A 15,722-nucleotide genomic window follows, 5' to 3' on the forward strand; every position below is an offset into this window, starting at 1 on the left:
GGCAAGACATCTCTTCCCATGCTTCAGTTCCCCTCTGTTGAAAGCCATCCTCATCCCAGATGTGACCTAATCCTGAATGCAAGCCTCTTTCCCACGGAGCTAGGGGCCACTTTACCCCCGGGGCATCCAGGATATAGAACACTCCGCGACTGCTTTCGCTGTTGTATGGAGTAAATCCTGCACACACCGCAGCTGGGCACCCCCGTCCCACCCAGCTGAGGACCCCAACCCGAGGTACAGCCCGGGTGAGGATTTGAACTCTGACCCGAGGTTACATAGACTTCCTGAGGGGTTGGGAAGGCTCCTTATGGTCCCCACGCTGAGACCTCACCGTGACCTTTGCACCCTCTTTGCTGTCCCCGCAAATCAGCCAAGACTACAGTTTCTGTGGAGAAACTGAGGCCTGCGAGGCAGGGGACAGGGACAGACCCGGGTCTACTCCTTGACCTATAATCCGTTCTTCCGACAAACACTGAGCACCAACTGTCTGTGTCCTTGGTCCCGGAGGCCTACCAAGGTGACCAATGGCTGCAGAAACCCAAGGGCTCTGTGACCGCCTGGGGCGGGGGCGGGGGGCGCGGGGAAGTTGTCAGGGCCCGGTGCAGTGCGGGGAAGGCCTGTCCCCAGGGAGACCTGTCTGAACAAAGGCCCCTGGTCATGAATGCCGCCTCTTTCACAGACAGGACAGGGAGGTCAAGTGGCCCTCCCCCACCGGCTCCGGCCGGTCTGGGCGCTGACCTGATGGCCATGGGGAGTCAGGGAGGAGGGACCTCGCCTGAAGCCTCCAGAGCCAGCAACAGCAACCTTCCCTCAGCTGTGGGGCAGACCCCGCCCCCGGGGCCTCAGTTTCCCCAGCCTAGGCAGCGCTGCGCTCCCGCCCTACTCCGGGCTCGAAGATTCCAGTGCGGATTTTGGGGACGCCCGAGACTGCCGACACCTTCTTTCCAGCTTTCCTGGTTGCGGCCCAGGGGTGCGAGGGGGTCCGGAGAGACCCTAAGAGGGACAGTCGGCCTCGGAGACACTGAATCGGAAGGCTGGGTCCAGGGACAACGAGGACCTGCTCCGAACTCCGCGCGCCCCCGCTCACTCCTCTCCTCCCCAGTTTGCTGTGTGACGCCAGGCAGCTCCCTGACCCTCTCTGGGTCCATTTGGAGCTGGACAACCAACTTGCAGCGGACCACCTGGGTCCCTATCCAGTCAGTCCCCTGCCTCAGTTTCCCCCTCTATGAGAGGCACACTTGGAGCCCATGCTTGGGGTGGTGGGAGGGTCATAGTTGCTCCACCGCACTCGGTGTCACCCTGGATCCGGGCTGTGACCAGGGAATCCCCCCGGGGCTGTTCAAAGGGCAGCTGCGATTGGCTGAGGTTTCTCGTGACGTCAGGCCCTCCCTGACGCCCTCTCCCCCCAGAAAGCACGTGGGGGGCGACGGCCGCGGGGGAGGGGCTTGGGTCAGGCAGATTGGGGTGTTCCCCCCCCCAGCCTGAGGTAGCAGCTGAGAGGCGCAGACGCGAGTGTGCGAGTCCTTCAGTCCCCTCGGCCCCCCCACCCGGGGCTGCAGCTGCTCGGGCGACAGATGCACCGCTCAGTCTTCCCAGCTGGTCCCAGAACTCACGCGGCCCGGGTGGGGGAGGGTTGCTGCGGGTTCTGACCCTTCCTTGCCCCTGTCCTTTGACCCCTGGAACGGGGGTCCTCTCGGGGACCCTCCCTTAAACTCCAGGCTCCCCCTGGGCTTCTTTCAGTATTGGGTGACCGGCTGGGGTGGGGGCATGCGAAGCCACCAGCAACCTCAGGAAAGGCACAAACCGCGGCCAACAAATAACAAGGCAATCCCCTGGGGTGTATGAAGTCTTGATGAAGACAGAGGTCTGTATTAGGCACCTGCTGCATGCAGCTCCAGGAACCCCCATTGCAGCTATTGCTACACCCTTAGTGAGGAAATTGAGGCCCGGACCCTGGGGTGCGGATTCGAACCCTGTCTGTTGAGAGTAGTGTTTTGGGAGCTCTGTTTGGCACATGGGCTGGCCCCCTCTGTACAACTTCTTCCCTACAGACCCAGCTCCTGCCCCCCTCTCCTCTGCCCTCTGCTGGGCCAAGGGTGAGGCCCAGGTCTACCCTGCCCCTTGCTGAGCCCCGGGGTCTGTCATGTGTCCTGGTAAACAGGTGAGTTATGAATGCTGTCAAGACCTGCCTCCTTGCATTGAGGGGGAAACTGAGGCCCAGCTGGCTCTGGAGTGAACTCCAAACTTCTGACTTTCCCCACCATTAAAGCAAAGCAACTAAGGGGACTTTCTTGCCAAAAACCGGGGAGAGGCATTCAGTGAGACAACGATTTCAGGATTTCAGGAGCACTTACTGAGCGCCTACTGTGTACACGTGTGAATAACGCTGAGCTGCATCTTACTGAGCACCTACGGTGTACACCAAAGCCCAGGTGCTTTGTTCCCTCTGATAACCCCAGGACACGGACTGAATGTCCCCAGTGTGCACGGTAACCCAGCTACTTTGTGGATTTGGATAGCCTTGTGTGCACCTCTTGAACAGCTACTGTGGCAACACAACTCAGGCTTTTGCACACTGGGGAGATTGATTCTGGAGCCCCTGCTGTATACGTGGCACAAAACCCTGGGTGCTGCCGGGCGGTGGTGGCGCACGCCTTTAATCCCAGCACTCGGGAGGCAGAGGCAGGCGGATCTCTGTGAGTTCGAGGCCAGCCTGGTCTACAAGAGCTAGCTCCAGGACAGGCTCAAAAAAAGCTGCAGAGAAACCCTGTCTCGAAAAACCAAAAAAAAAAAAAAAAACCCTGGGTGCTTTGCACAGTTGTAACGGCAGGATTCGAACCCCGGACAGAGGCCCTGGTTGGTCTGAGTCTTCCCCTGGTTCGGAGGGAGGATGTGTGTGAGGCTGGGCTGTGTGGAGCCAGAACTGCCCTGCCAGAGCCCCAAGACCCTCTTCCTCTTCCCCCATATCTCTTCATCCCACCAGTTCCCCCCACCCCCAGCACCTCAGCAGAGCTCTCCGGAAGAAAGTGATCACTGCAATTCCTACTCTATCTAACCAGCAAAGTCCTCAGAAAGGCTTAGTACTGCCCTGGGTGGTCCTCACCTTCCAGGCCGTCATTTGCATATGCAAATGAGGCCAGAGGCGTTCTGGTCTCCAGTTCTGAATAGAGACATCCTGATAAAGCCACCCCCAAACGCTCCTGGACCCATCTTCACTCTGCTCTGGGAGGGACAATCACCGTCATTCGTGTGACTGCATCCTGCCTCAAGGCCTTGGCACACGTGGTTCGGAGACGGAGTGGTTAGGAGCAAGCAAGGCAGAGACTCAGCCTTTGCCTCCAGGGGGGCTGATTGACAAGAAGTCATTGCTGAAGATACCCAGCACACAGTAGGTGCTCAATTTGAGATTCAGTTTTCCACCTCTGTATTTTTCTGGGGCTCGGGGAGGAGCTCAACCGCAGAAATATTACATAGTCAGGAAAAACACGGGATGTTGACGTGGCCCTGACGCGGATGGCCTGGCAGGATCCTGCTCCCGGGGAGACAGCGGGAGGGGCTAGCAGCAGGCTGAAGAAGGCAAGATGTGGGGAAACGGAACATTCTGGAGATGGTGGTAGGGACAGCCACACAGGTGTGGATGAGCTAGGCGCTGGGAAGTTAGTAACCGGGTAAGATGTGTGTGATGGATGGGGGGGCTGTTTCGAACAGGGTGCAGGTGCTAATGACCTCACCGTTTGGCACCTGCCACCAGGCCCGCGTGGGTCACACTGACATCAGCATGTGTCGGGCGCTGGTGGCCCGACACAAGTTACCAGCTAACTTGAGTGTGCACCTACTGTGTGCTGGGAACATGCTGTTCCGTGCACATTTATTGAGCACCTTCTGGATGCAGCAGAGGACACAGGGTGAAGATCTCTAGCTTCAAGGTCCTGACATTCCAGGGAGACAGACACAGGAACCAAGAGGTCCATCCTGGGCTGTGTGGCAGAGTGGGAAGGAGGAGGAAGAGGGATGGGCAGGGTGGACAGACTTTACATGGTCCCAGCAGGTCACACTGAGAGAATAAATAAGCAGAGACCAGTAAGAACTTAAAGTGGCTGAGACGGGGTGCAACCGTACAAAGGCCCGGGGCATGAGGAGCCTGTGACTGGCTCACAGGAGGCGCTACTCTCTCATCCCTCCCATCCTCACCATCCAGAACCTCAGGAAAGACCTGACCCCACACTGCAGTCTCATAGCCCTGGGCCGGCCTGGTCCAGGTCGAGAGGGATTTAGCACACACTAGGAACAGGTGGGGTACCCCTCTGCCCTGGGCTGCTGGAGCCTGGAGAGTCACCCCAATTGTGGCAGATCCTGGACTTGTAGGAATAAGGGGGAGAAGTTGGAATCCTCAACACGCCCTCAGTCACCACCACCATCAGGTAGGTCCCCAGGGCCCTCGGCTTGCGGCAGAATGAGGCCTGGGAGGCCTGGATCCCCTAGGCACATGAGTGTGCCCCCCAAACACATATGGCTAATTTGCATTAAACTGGAATAATTCGCATATTTATTACATGTGTCCACAGGAGGGGGAGGAGCCTACACGCCAACCTGAGTCTGCAGACGGGAAAACTGAGGCTCAAGATAGGGAGAAAGACATAGGACATATGAGAAAGACTGGTAAGGATCATTCCTTCTGGAGAGGAGTGCAGTCTCTGTGCATCTCTGAGGAGGTGACATTTGAGAATAAATGCCCAAAGAAATCCCCGGGAAGGGAGGGAGGGGGAGGTCATTCCAGGCAGACTGAGTCACAAAGGCCTGGGGTCAGGGAAGGAGGCTGTGCGAAGGCCCCGGGGCAGGGGACACAGCTGTGTAAAGGTGAGGGAAGATTCCAGAGAACTGAAGATTTTTTTGTCCTTCTAGGTGGCCAGCAGGAGGAGGAAAAACAGAGGGGTGGGGATGCACTCTTAGGGGAAACTGAGCCACTGTCTAGTTTATTGCCTGCTTTGCAGCAGGGATCCCTGGGGCAGGGGTGCGGAGCTGGGAGCCCAGGAGCCTGGAGGGGGGAGTCATCTCCTCCTCAGCGTTGTATTTATAGATTCCGTTTGATGTCCCCACCGTTCAGGGCTGACCTGGTTCTCGGCAGCTGCGGGAAGGAGGGAAGGAGGAAGGTTCTGGAAGCTACTGCTCAGAGGAGAGGAGGAGACAAGACAGGGAAGGAGGCCGGGAGCACCCAAGGGAGGGGCGTGAAACCAGCCTCAGTTTCCCCCTGAGCAGTATGATTTCCGCACACAATTTTTTCTTTGTTTGGTTCTTCGAGACAGGGTTTCTCTCTGTAGACCAGCAAGGGATGTCCTGGAATTCACAGTGTAGACCGCACTGGCCTTGTACTCAGAGATCCTCCTGCCTCTGCCTCCTGAGAGTTGGGTTAAAGGCCTGTGCTACAGTCATGATTTTAATGAGGTTCTTGTGCATGTGCTGCCGTGAGTGGCCATCAGGAGACGTGTCTGTCCAGGAGTCAGTTGCCTCCTTCCCAGTGGGCTGAACTCTGGTCTGGGGCTTCTCGGAAAGTGCCCTCACCAGCCCGGATACAGATTCTAACAGGATTAACCCCAGGCTGGACTCTGCCTTCCCATGGCATGGGAGGGGACCCAGAGCCTTGTACACACTGGCTCTGCCTACTGTGCCCCACTTCCACCCTTAGCTTCGCATCTTCACCTAGATCTTAGGGCTGTGACATCAGCCTTTGACATCATCAGAAAAGACCACATCACCACCAGGAAGCTTTTGTTGCCCCCAGCAGTCCCTGAAGTGCTGTGTGACCTTGGGTCAATCCTTCAACATTTCTGGGCCCTGATTTCCTCCGGCTATGAGGCTATGATTTTCTGATAAAAAGGGTCTTCTATATCCCTTGACCTCACTTGGCTTTCAGTAGGGAATTCCACGATTCAGGCCTTGGGTTCCCAGCATGGGGGAGGTGGAGGCAGAGGGAGTTTATATGGGAGTTTATAGGGGAATCAGGGAACGTCTCACCCCATCCTTGCCTGTCACTGACGACACAAGTTTGCTAGTATACCATAGGCGCCCAGAGAGGTCGAGTCCATTTCTCGGGGCCACACAGCCGGGAAGGCCTAAAGGCTAGGAGCTCAAGCCAGGTTCCGCGAGCACGCAGGAATGAAGTTGGGCACTCTGTGGGGTCAAGTGGCCGGCGTCGGGCCTCTGAGGACCTGGCTGGCGCCAGGCTCCAGGGTTAAACCCCTGTGGCAGCTGAACTTCCGTGGACTTGTAACTCCCAAATCCCTGGAAGTGCAGCACCAGGTGTTCCGGAACAGTCTCTCAGGCTTGACAGGCCGCCGCACACGCGGAGGGACAGCTGCTGGGGAGGGCGGCCCCAGGGAGGGGGCTCTGCAGGCGAAACGCTGGCCAGAAAACCAGGCCACAAGCCCCCTCGAACACCTGCCCACAGACTCCTTGTCCCTAGTCACCCCTGGAAATCAGTTCTGGTGTCAACATTTGGGGAGAGTTTATGGAGTGCCTAATGTATGCCTGGTACCCAGCAGAGCCCCTCCCCCCTTTTCTAACGCATCATGGGTGAGAGTCTGTGTATGCCTGTATGAGGACAGCCTCCGTGTCATCAGGAGCGACACTCCTTGGCTTGGGACCCACCATGTAGGCCAGGCTGGGTTGGAGCCCGACCTGTCTGCCTCTATCCCCCACCCCCACCCCCAGCACTGGGATTCCAGGCTCCACTGCACTCAGGATGTGTTCCGGGGCTAGGACTGGGGTCCTCATCTTGCACCGCCCTTTACCAGCAGAGCCACCTCCCTAGCTCCCCGTGAACACTTCTGCTGTGCTGAACCCCCATTTGCATGCACGTGGAGCTAAGGCCTAGAGAACAACAAACAGCAAACTCAGAACCGAGCTGGGCTCCTGCCCCAGGGCCTTCGCTCTTCCGTTCTTTGCAGGTCCCTGATGCTTTGAGCCCTCAGGTTAGGTAGGAAGATTTGTGGGGCCCACCAGCCCCACTCATTGTGCTCCTGTTCTCCCAGGTCCCATTTTTTCCATCCCCATCAAGAGGCACAGATCCCCCGAAGTAACCTCCCAAGTAACCGTAAGGAGCTTGGAGGCCACTCGGGACCCGAGGATGAGGACAAGGGGTCCCTGAAGAGGTTGTCTGGGTCATGCCCCACTCCGCAGAAGCAACGTTGTAGGGGCTCCCCAAAGCAGTCACCTGCGGAATGGTGATGTGGGAGGGGCCTCCGCAAGAGACGGGTCCGTTAAAAGAGGCGTAGTCGTGACGGGCACAAGGAGGAACTTCTTGGAGGCCTGCCCGGGACTGGGTTCTGAGGAGGGGGTGGCTGTGGGGTGGGGGAGCTCCTCAGAGACCGCTGGAGGAATAGGATACTATAGCGGACCACATCACCTCGCGCAATAACCACGTCCCAGGCCTCAGGGTCTCCACAGCCCGTGCCTCTCCGTACCGTGCAGGTCAGCTGCGGCCGTATTTATAGTGTGTGTCCCTTCCGATCACCGGGGACCCACCGCACCTGTCCCAGCACGCGGGGTTGGGGGAGGAACGGCGGGTTCCTCCTGCCCCTCCTCCCTCGCTCACCAGCCCTGGGACTTTTCCCAGGCCCCCCGAGGCCCCCTAGTGTCGCCAGTTCCCCCCCTTCCGGACCTAACACATTGTCCCCATCCTGGGGTCCCGGAGTCTGGGCGGGATGGGGGCTGCAGCCTGTGGTGGGGGCTGCCTGCTGCTGCGGTCTCTGGGCAACGCTGGCTCGCAACGAGCCAGCACACAGAGACTGCGCTGTTCCCGGGGAGGGGACAGAAAGCTGGAGGTGACGGGGTGACAGCCTGGGAGGGGTATCTCATGCAGGAGTGCCAGAGTAGGGTCTGAGTGCTCCAGGTTGTGGATAGGTTGGTGATGAGGCCATAGGAATTCTCCCCCATGCCCAGCTGTCCCCATTGAGTCCCTAGCTTTGACAACTTCCTGTCCTCCAGGCCAGCTTTGTCTCTGCACCACTGCCAAGCAGTCTGTATCTCAACCCACTCCATGGATCTGAAAACCAAGGCCTAGGAATGGTGGCACACACCCATCATCCCAGCTTAAAAGGGACGGGGCAAGAGCATTGAGTCAGAAGTCACCCTGGGCTGGGTTGCATACGTATTGAAGGAGTAAGAGCTCACATTTTGGGGACTCCGGCCAGACCCTGACCTCTGCTGCTATCTCATGGGGTTATCCAATCGCCCCTGAGCCCAGGTTTCCTCTGGTATAACAGGATCTGTGGTTCCCACAGGAGGTGCAGTCAAGAAAGTCAGGTTAGCTGGGGCAGACTCTGAGTAGGGCGTCTACACTCTGTGCCCACAAAACCCTGGGTTCCATTCCCAGCTTCATGGACAGGCATGGTGACCCATGCCTATCATCCCAGCACTCTGGAGGCAAAGGCAGGAGAATCGGGAGTTCAAGGTCACCCCTAGCTGCAGAGTGAGGTAAGGCCACCCTGAACTTCGTGAGATCCTGTATGAGAAAGCTGTAGAGGACACTAGGGCGAAGACTCCGGTGGTGGCTCAGCTGACAGCTGGCCAGGCTGGATGGATTCTCTGCCTCAGTTTCCCTGTAGTTAAAATGCATGCTAGAACTGTCCCTGTTTGGACAGGCCATGGTGGCGACAGAGGAGCAATGCCTCCAGCCGCTCTCCTTCCCAAAGCACCTGTTTGTTCCACTCCTGTCAAAGGGGCCCTGCTCACTGGGCACCCAGAGGCTCTGAGGACCCCATACCTCGAGACTCAGTAAGGACTCAGTGTAATGACATCTGCTTGACCACCTCCTTCCTGAGAATGGCACAGTGGGCCCCTTACCCATCCCATCTCTTGAGTTCTCACTATATGGACCACTCCAGACCCATCGGTCAAATACCAATAAACAATCTATACAACTGACCCCCAAAGAGTCTGTCCCCTCTCCCAACTCACACTGGGAGTAAGAGCAGGTTTCACACACAGGTTGGACTCCAGTGGCTACTCTTCCCACCTTAGAAACAGCAAATGGTTAACAGGAGGCTGAGCTGGGCTCAGCTCCTCGAGGCCAGGAATTGAGGGCCGTCAGACTGGGCAGGGTCAAGGTCACACAGCAAGCAAGAAGGAAATGATGGGCATGGGGTCATCTGCTTCTGAGGGAAAAGACAAGGGTGTAAGAAGAGCTGTAGGTGGGTGGACAAAAGGGTGGGTGGGTGGGTGGGTGTATGGATGGATGGATGGATGAATAGATGGATGGATGGGTGGATGGATGGATGGGAGGGAGGATGGATGGGTGGGTGGGAGGATGGAAGGTGGGTGGATGGATGGGTGGGTGAATGGATGGCCCAGTGGCTGGATGCGTGGGTGGAATGATGGGTAGGTGAGCAGATGTACGGGTGGATGGCTGGATGGATGGTAGGGAGGGTGGGTGGATGAGTGCATGGGTTGATAGATGGGTGAATGGGTGGTTGTGGATATCTTTGTGTGTTTTCATATAAGGGTATTTCACGTTTTGGTTTCCATTCCGTGTAGGGTGCATTTAATTTGGTGCAGTGTCTCAGGAGGTTCCCTGAAGGTGGAACAGCCCCCACATACTGTCCTCATGGTGATGGTTTCTTCCAGACAAGGTTGTCTGGATTGGGCCTTGAGCAGAGTCTCCCACAGCCCCCAGTAGCTTCTCTTTCAGCGAGTGCTCATCTTAAATCTGTTTCCCCAGTGCCACCCTGGCTCAGGGGCCTGACTGAGTTCACAGGAGTTGCAAACTCTCTCCGCTTGGCTGAAGCTTGTGAGTCAGGGCCTCTAGGACATGGTGGGGATCAGTGTGCACTGGCTTGCGGTGGATGCTGCTAAGGTGTAGTTACTGTGTCAGAGACAATCCCAAGTGACTACTGCAATGGACTCAGGTGGTAAGGGCCATTTCCCTGGATCAGGATATAAACCACATTCAAGTGGATTCTAGAAACAGGAGATGGGAGAGCCCATGCTTGGTAGTTGTTTGTTTATTTGTTCAACCTGCTACAAGTCAAAGTCGTGTGGGAAATGGGGGACATCAATGAAGTAAATGCTTCCAGCAGGTTGGCTTGTGTAGCAATTTCTTGATTGATGATTGACAGGCAGGGTCTAGCTATTGTGGGTGGTGCCATCCCTGGGCTGGTGGTCCTGGGTTCTAAAAGAAAGCAGGCTGAACAAGCCAAGGGAGCAAGCCAGCGTTTTACCAGCTCCCTCCTCCAGGTTCTTGTCCTGTGAGTTCTTGTCCTGACTTCCCTCAGTGATGGTGTGACTGCAGAGTTGTAAGAGGAAATAAACCCTTTCCTGCTCACATTGCTTTTAGTCATGATGTTTACTACGTCAACAGAAAGCCGTTTAGATCAGAAGTGTAGATAGCCAGTGTGGACACATAACTTAGCTTTACACATGAAGTCGATCCCTGGGTGTGGCCACTGCGGATGATCTGGGACTGATAGAAGACTTTTAAAGAAAGAAGAAAGTCCCTGAATACCGTGCTCGCTCCTGAGATTTAGGCTAATAAATGTACTTTTATTAGATAATAATTAAGATCGTTATCCTAATGACGGTTATTGTCAGCTCCTGATGGTTTGGGGCAAAGCCCAAGTGGCTGCAGAGCCTGGCAGCTCTAATGGGAAAGCAGGCGGTGGAGAGCTCACCGCCCAAGGTCTGCTCAGGCCCAGGTAACAGAAGGGAATAATTTGGTTCTGTGTGTGTTTGCGCATGTGTGTATAAATGTATATTCGCACATGTGTGTACACATGTGTGTTTGAGCATGCACGTACACGTGTCTGTTTGCATATGTGTGTAGGTGTGCATGTTTGTGCGTGTGTGTACATGTGTATGTTTGTGCCTATGTGTACGTGTGTATGTTTGCGCATGTGTACACGTGTGTGTTTGCGCATGTGTACACATGTATGTTTGCGTGTGTGTATGTTTGCACATGTGTGTACTCGTGCATGTTTGCACATGTGTGTATGCATGTATGTTTGCCTATGCGTACATGTGTATGCTTGTGCATGTGTACGCATGTATATTTGCGCATGTGTGTACATGTGTATGGTTGCACGTGTGTGTGCATGTGTATGTTTGCATTTGTGTGTACACGTGTGTGTTTGCGCATGTGTGTGCACGTATATGTTTGCACGTGTGTGTACACGTGTAGGTGGCATCCAGACACCCTTACCAGGTATGCTCCTCAACATATAACCACCTTCACTCTTCAGATTTATTTTTATGTGTGCGTGTGCTTGTATGTGTGTGTGCCTGCATACATGCATGTGAGCACACATGTGTACAGGTACACACAGAGGCCCGGAGCTGGAGTTACAGCCATCGTGAACTACCTGTTGTGGGTGCAGGAACTGAAGTCAGGTCCCCTGCAGGAGCAGCCACCGCTCTTAACCATTGAGCCGTCTCTTCAGCCATTCCTCTTTTTATTTTTCTTTTTTAAGTTTTTCGAAACAGGGTTTCTCTGTGTGGCCCTAGCTGTCCTGGAACTCACTCTGTAGACCAGGCTAGCCTGGAACTCAGAGATCCGCCTGCCTCTGCCTCTGAGTGCTTAGAATTAAAGGCGTGCACCACCACAGCCCGGCGCCATTTCTCTTTTTAAAAAAGAATTTGGGAGGCAGAGGTAGGCGGATCTCTGTGAGTTCAAGACCAGCCTGGTCTACAAGAGCTAGTTCTAGGACAGGCTCCAAAGCCTGTCTCAAAAAAGACCCCCAAAAAAAAGAAAAAAAAAGAAAAATTTAAGTTCCAGCACTCAAGATGCAGGGGCAGGTGGAGCTCAGTATGTTTCTTGTCAGCCTGGTCTACATACTAAAACCTAGTATGGAAAAGAATCATTATTTTTGTTATTCCATTTTCTTTTGGGAGGCAGGGACTCTCATGAACTTAGAGCTCCCAGAGCTACAGAATCAGAAAAAGTAAGTGGTCATGGTGAGCGCCCCCCCCCATCCCAAAGGATGGGATGGGGCATGGTCAGGGTGGAGCCCCGCCCAGAATCCCTCAGTGAAGGGATGGGGGCGTGGTCAGGGTGGAGCCCCGCCTCATATGTGATCTGTTGACAACAGATCTGTTGCCTGTCTTATGATCCCAGGAATTTTACAGATGAGGAAACTGAGACACACAGCAGTTCCATACCTGGTGGCATTTGAGTACCTGAGTCTTGGCCTGTCCACATGGACCTGTGGGCTCTTTGAGCGCATGTGCATACATGCATGTGTGTGTGTGCGTGCATGCGTGCGAGTGTGTGGCCAGCCAGGCAGGTAGTCTTGATTTACAAGGAGGCTTCTAGGGAGACCCCAGTCCCTACAGTGGATGGGGTGGTAAGGCTGCCTGGCAATCATCTCTGAGCCAGGTTTCCATTCCTAAAGCCTGCTCCCCTCCCACACTTGTGCTGGCCAGAGGCCAGCTACTGACCTCGGGCATAGAGTCTCCTGGGGACTGGGCAATCAATTAGTGCTGGTCCTGGTGTCTGAGGAAAAAGCTGCCGGGAAGAGTTGAGGGCAGCGCCTGGGGCACAGCGCCTTCGACTGCTTGTGCGGCCAGGCCAGAGCTGCCTGCCCTCTGCAGCATCAGGGCTCAGAAGCTATGTGCATGTACTGAGCACTAACTGCATGCAGTATAGCAGCCCTGGCCAGTCTTATCCAGATCTGTCCCTCCAGGCTTCCAGTGATGGATGGCGGGGACAGAAGCGTTCCACATTTCCTCTGTGACTGACCAGGGCTGTGGTTTGATATCTGGGCAGCAATGGGATGGGGAAGAAGTGTAGGGGTGGGCCCTCTGGAGAAGGGACCAGACACATGACTCACTTGGTGGCCATGCTCACTTGGTTCAATCTTGGGACCACACGAATCTATGACCATCTCTTTCCCTGTAAATGACACTCGCAGATATCACAAAATGACGGGCCATTCATCTGTCACAAAGATAGCCAGTGTCACCCAGGATCCTCAGAGGGCGCCAGGAGGGTACAGATTCTAGGCTGTACTGTGAGGTCTTTTGAAAACTGGCATCATCACCATCTAGTTGGTCCAAGCTGGATCATCCCAGACAGGAGTGAGACCTCCACACACGCCTGAGCTGAGACGGGCAAGCTGCATTCAGATGTTAAAACCCAGGGCACACTGTTTCTCTTGGATGTAGGGTACATGATCCCTGCACCCTGAAATAGCACTCCTCCAGTGTCTGATTCCCCAGGGTGGAGAGCCAACTGCTAGAGAATATCAGACCTGAACTTGCTGCCAGCCTGTTTCTCTGTGGCCACATCTAAGACATAGAACTTGTAAGGCCACTAGGTGTACAGGAAAGGCAGCCACGGGGGACCTGGGTAGGCCACAGGCCATCAGATGTGAGTGGTGATTTCATACAGGGATTGCACATGGGGCCTGGTCACCAAAGGGATTTATGGAATCAGTCTTCGGGAACCGAAGTCGGAGCTGATGAGCTCTGAGAGACACAGGTCTCTGCCTGGGAGGTTGAAAGTCAGAAGCTGCAAAATCCTTCACCGCCCCCTCCCAAGAGGTGGTATGTGGGGGCCAGAGCAGGGAAGCTGGGTCTGGCCAAAGAGAGGCAAAGGCAGGTGGATCTCTGAGTTCAAGGCCAGCCTGGTCCACAGAGTGAGATCTAGCACAGCCAGGACTACTACAGGAAGAAACCCTGTCTCAAAAACTCAAAAAAAAAACAAACAAACAAACAAAGCAAAACAAAAAGGTCAAAGGCAAACTCCCCCCCGCCACCGCAGGGATCAGACCCTGCCCCTGCCCCTGCCCCTTCCTGCCCTCCTCTTTCTACACCATCCACAGGTCAGCCTGCCTGCTTCTCCCACAGGCCAGGCTCCATCTTGCCCTAGGAGGCAGAGGCTGGAGTGGCTGGAGGTGGAACAGGGAGCTGGCGAGAGATGGAGCCTCCTAAGGCTGCAAAGCCAGCTAGCAGGGCACTTCAGCTGCCTTCCGAAGCACGGGGCACGGGGCACTTGGGGGAGCCGTGGGAATCTGGGTGCAGGTTGAAATGGGATGAGTCAACTGAGTGAGGGAAAATGGGTGCTTTGAGGGAGAAGTGATCAGCTAGAGAGAGACTTACAGACCCACTTGAGTGGCTTGCCGGGCAGCTGTGGGTATTGAGGGTCAAACGTACAGATGTCGGGCTTCAGGGGAGCCCCTGATTGACGGAGGAGCCATGACAAATGGACAGAATTATCAGATTCTTTACATTACATCTTTACCAAGACACAATTTTACCTAAATCCCTCTTTCATATGTAATGGCAGCATAGTATTCCACAGAGCCGGGTTCTCCACACATCTTCTGTCCCTGGGCAGTCAGGCTGTCTGTAGCCTCAGCTCCTCACTCCACAGAGGGTCATACATCCTCGAAAGTGGCAGCTTCTAGGCAAGGATGCAGGCAGAGGCTAGAAGGCTCCAAGAGTCCCCACCTCCTGGGGTCTCTGCAAAAAACCCTGCAACTGAGACAGGAGTCTAGGAGGCTGAGGACCCTGGAGAGGAGAATGGGAAGGAGCATGTGTTCAGTGTCTGGGTGTAGGGCGACACATCCCGTCCAATTCTAGGGACTCTTTCCTCAAGCGGGATTGGCAAAGACTGGGAGGGACCCCGACTCAGGATGAAGGCCCACCCTGGTGCCAGCTGCGTGGGGCAGAGCTATCAGAGGCAGGGCAGGAAGACAGAGTGCCGGGGTGGTCCTGGGCTCATCCCCACCCCCATCCCGTCTCCCCTCCCACCCCCATCGTTGCAGCCGCCTTCCCAGCTCCTCTCCCCACTGCCAGCGATGCAGAATAGAATTGTGTTTTTATAACTTCTCTTCCCCCAGTGCCGACTCCATGTGCAGAGTTATATTTAAAAAACAGAGAGCAGCGGAGAGCTGCTGAGGCTCACAGCCGCACCCTTGGTGAAATAGGGGGGAAAACCAGGTATCTCTTCCCTCCGGGAGGCCAGAGGGTGGCATTAAGGCTCAGAGGTGACAGGACCTGGGGCACATCGTTCACCTGTAGACTCTCAGCAGCTCCCAAAGCCTGTCCCTTGTCACAGGAAAGCTGGGGGCGGGGCGTGAGTGGCTGGAACCATTGACTACGTGATTCGGTGAAATAGCCGCTGACATCACTAACATTGTCCTTGCTGCCTGACCTGGCAGGTGCGCCACTCAGCATGGAGTTAGTCTCAGTGGACTTCCAGGGCCTGGTCACCGGGGTTAGGAACGTCTATGTACCAGATCGTCACCTCCTGAGGGCGTTTTTGCTCCCATGCCTGGCGAACAGTTGGACACATGGTCAGAGCCAAGCCCTTTAGAACCTCAGAACTGAGCCCTTCTCCAGATGGGGTGCCGTGGAACAGGCCTGGAAACAGAGAACTGAAGAAACTGAGCCAGGAGAACTGGGAATTTAAGACCTACACAGACTATAAAGAACTCTTCCTGGCCGGGCGGTGGTGGCGCACGCCTTTAATCCTAGCACTCGGGAGGCAGAGGCAGGTGGATCTCTGTGAGTTCGAGACCAGCCTGGTCTACAAGAGCTAGTTCCAGGACAGGCTCCAAAACCACAGAGAAACCCTGTCTCGAAAAATCAAAAAAAAAAAAAAAAAAAAGAACTCTTCCTCAGAAACCAAAACACCTCCTACAGAAAGACCTCCCTGATCCCACCCTGATAATGGCCCAAGGGGCTGGGACTTGGTCATGATGGAGCCCCTCCTAGAATCCCACGGTGAG

This window comes from Arvicola amphibius, chromosome 1, assembly GCF_903992535.2.
Source record: "Arvicola amphibius chromosome 1, mArvAmp1.2, whole genome shotgun sequence".
Taxonomy (NCBI): domain Eukaryota; kingdom Metazoa; phylum Chordata; class Mammalia; order Rodentia; family Cricetidae; genus Arvicola; species Arvicola amphibius.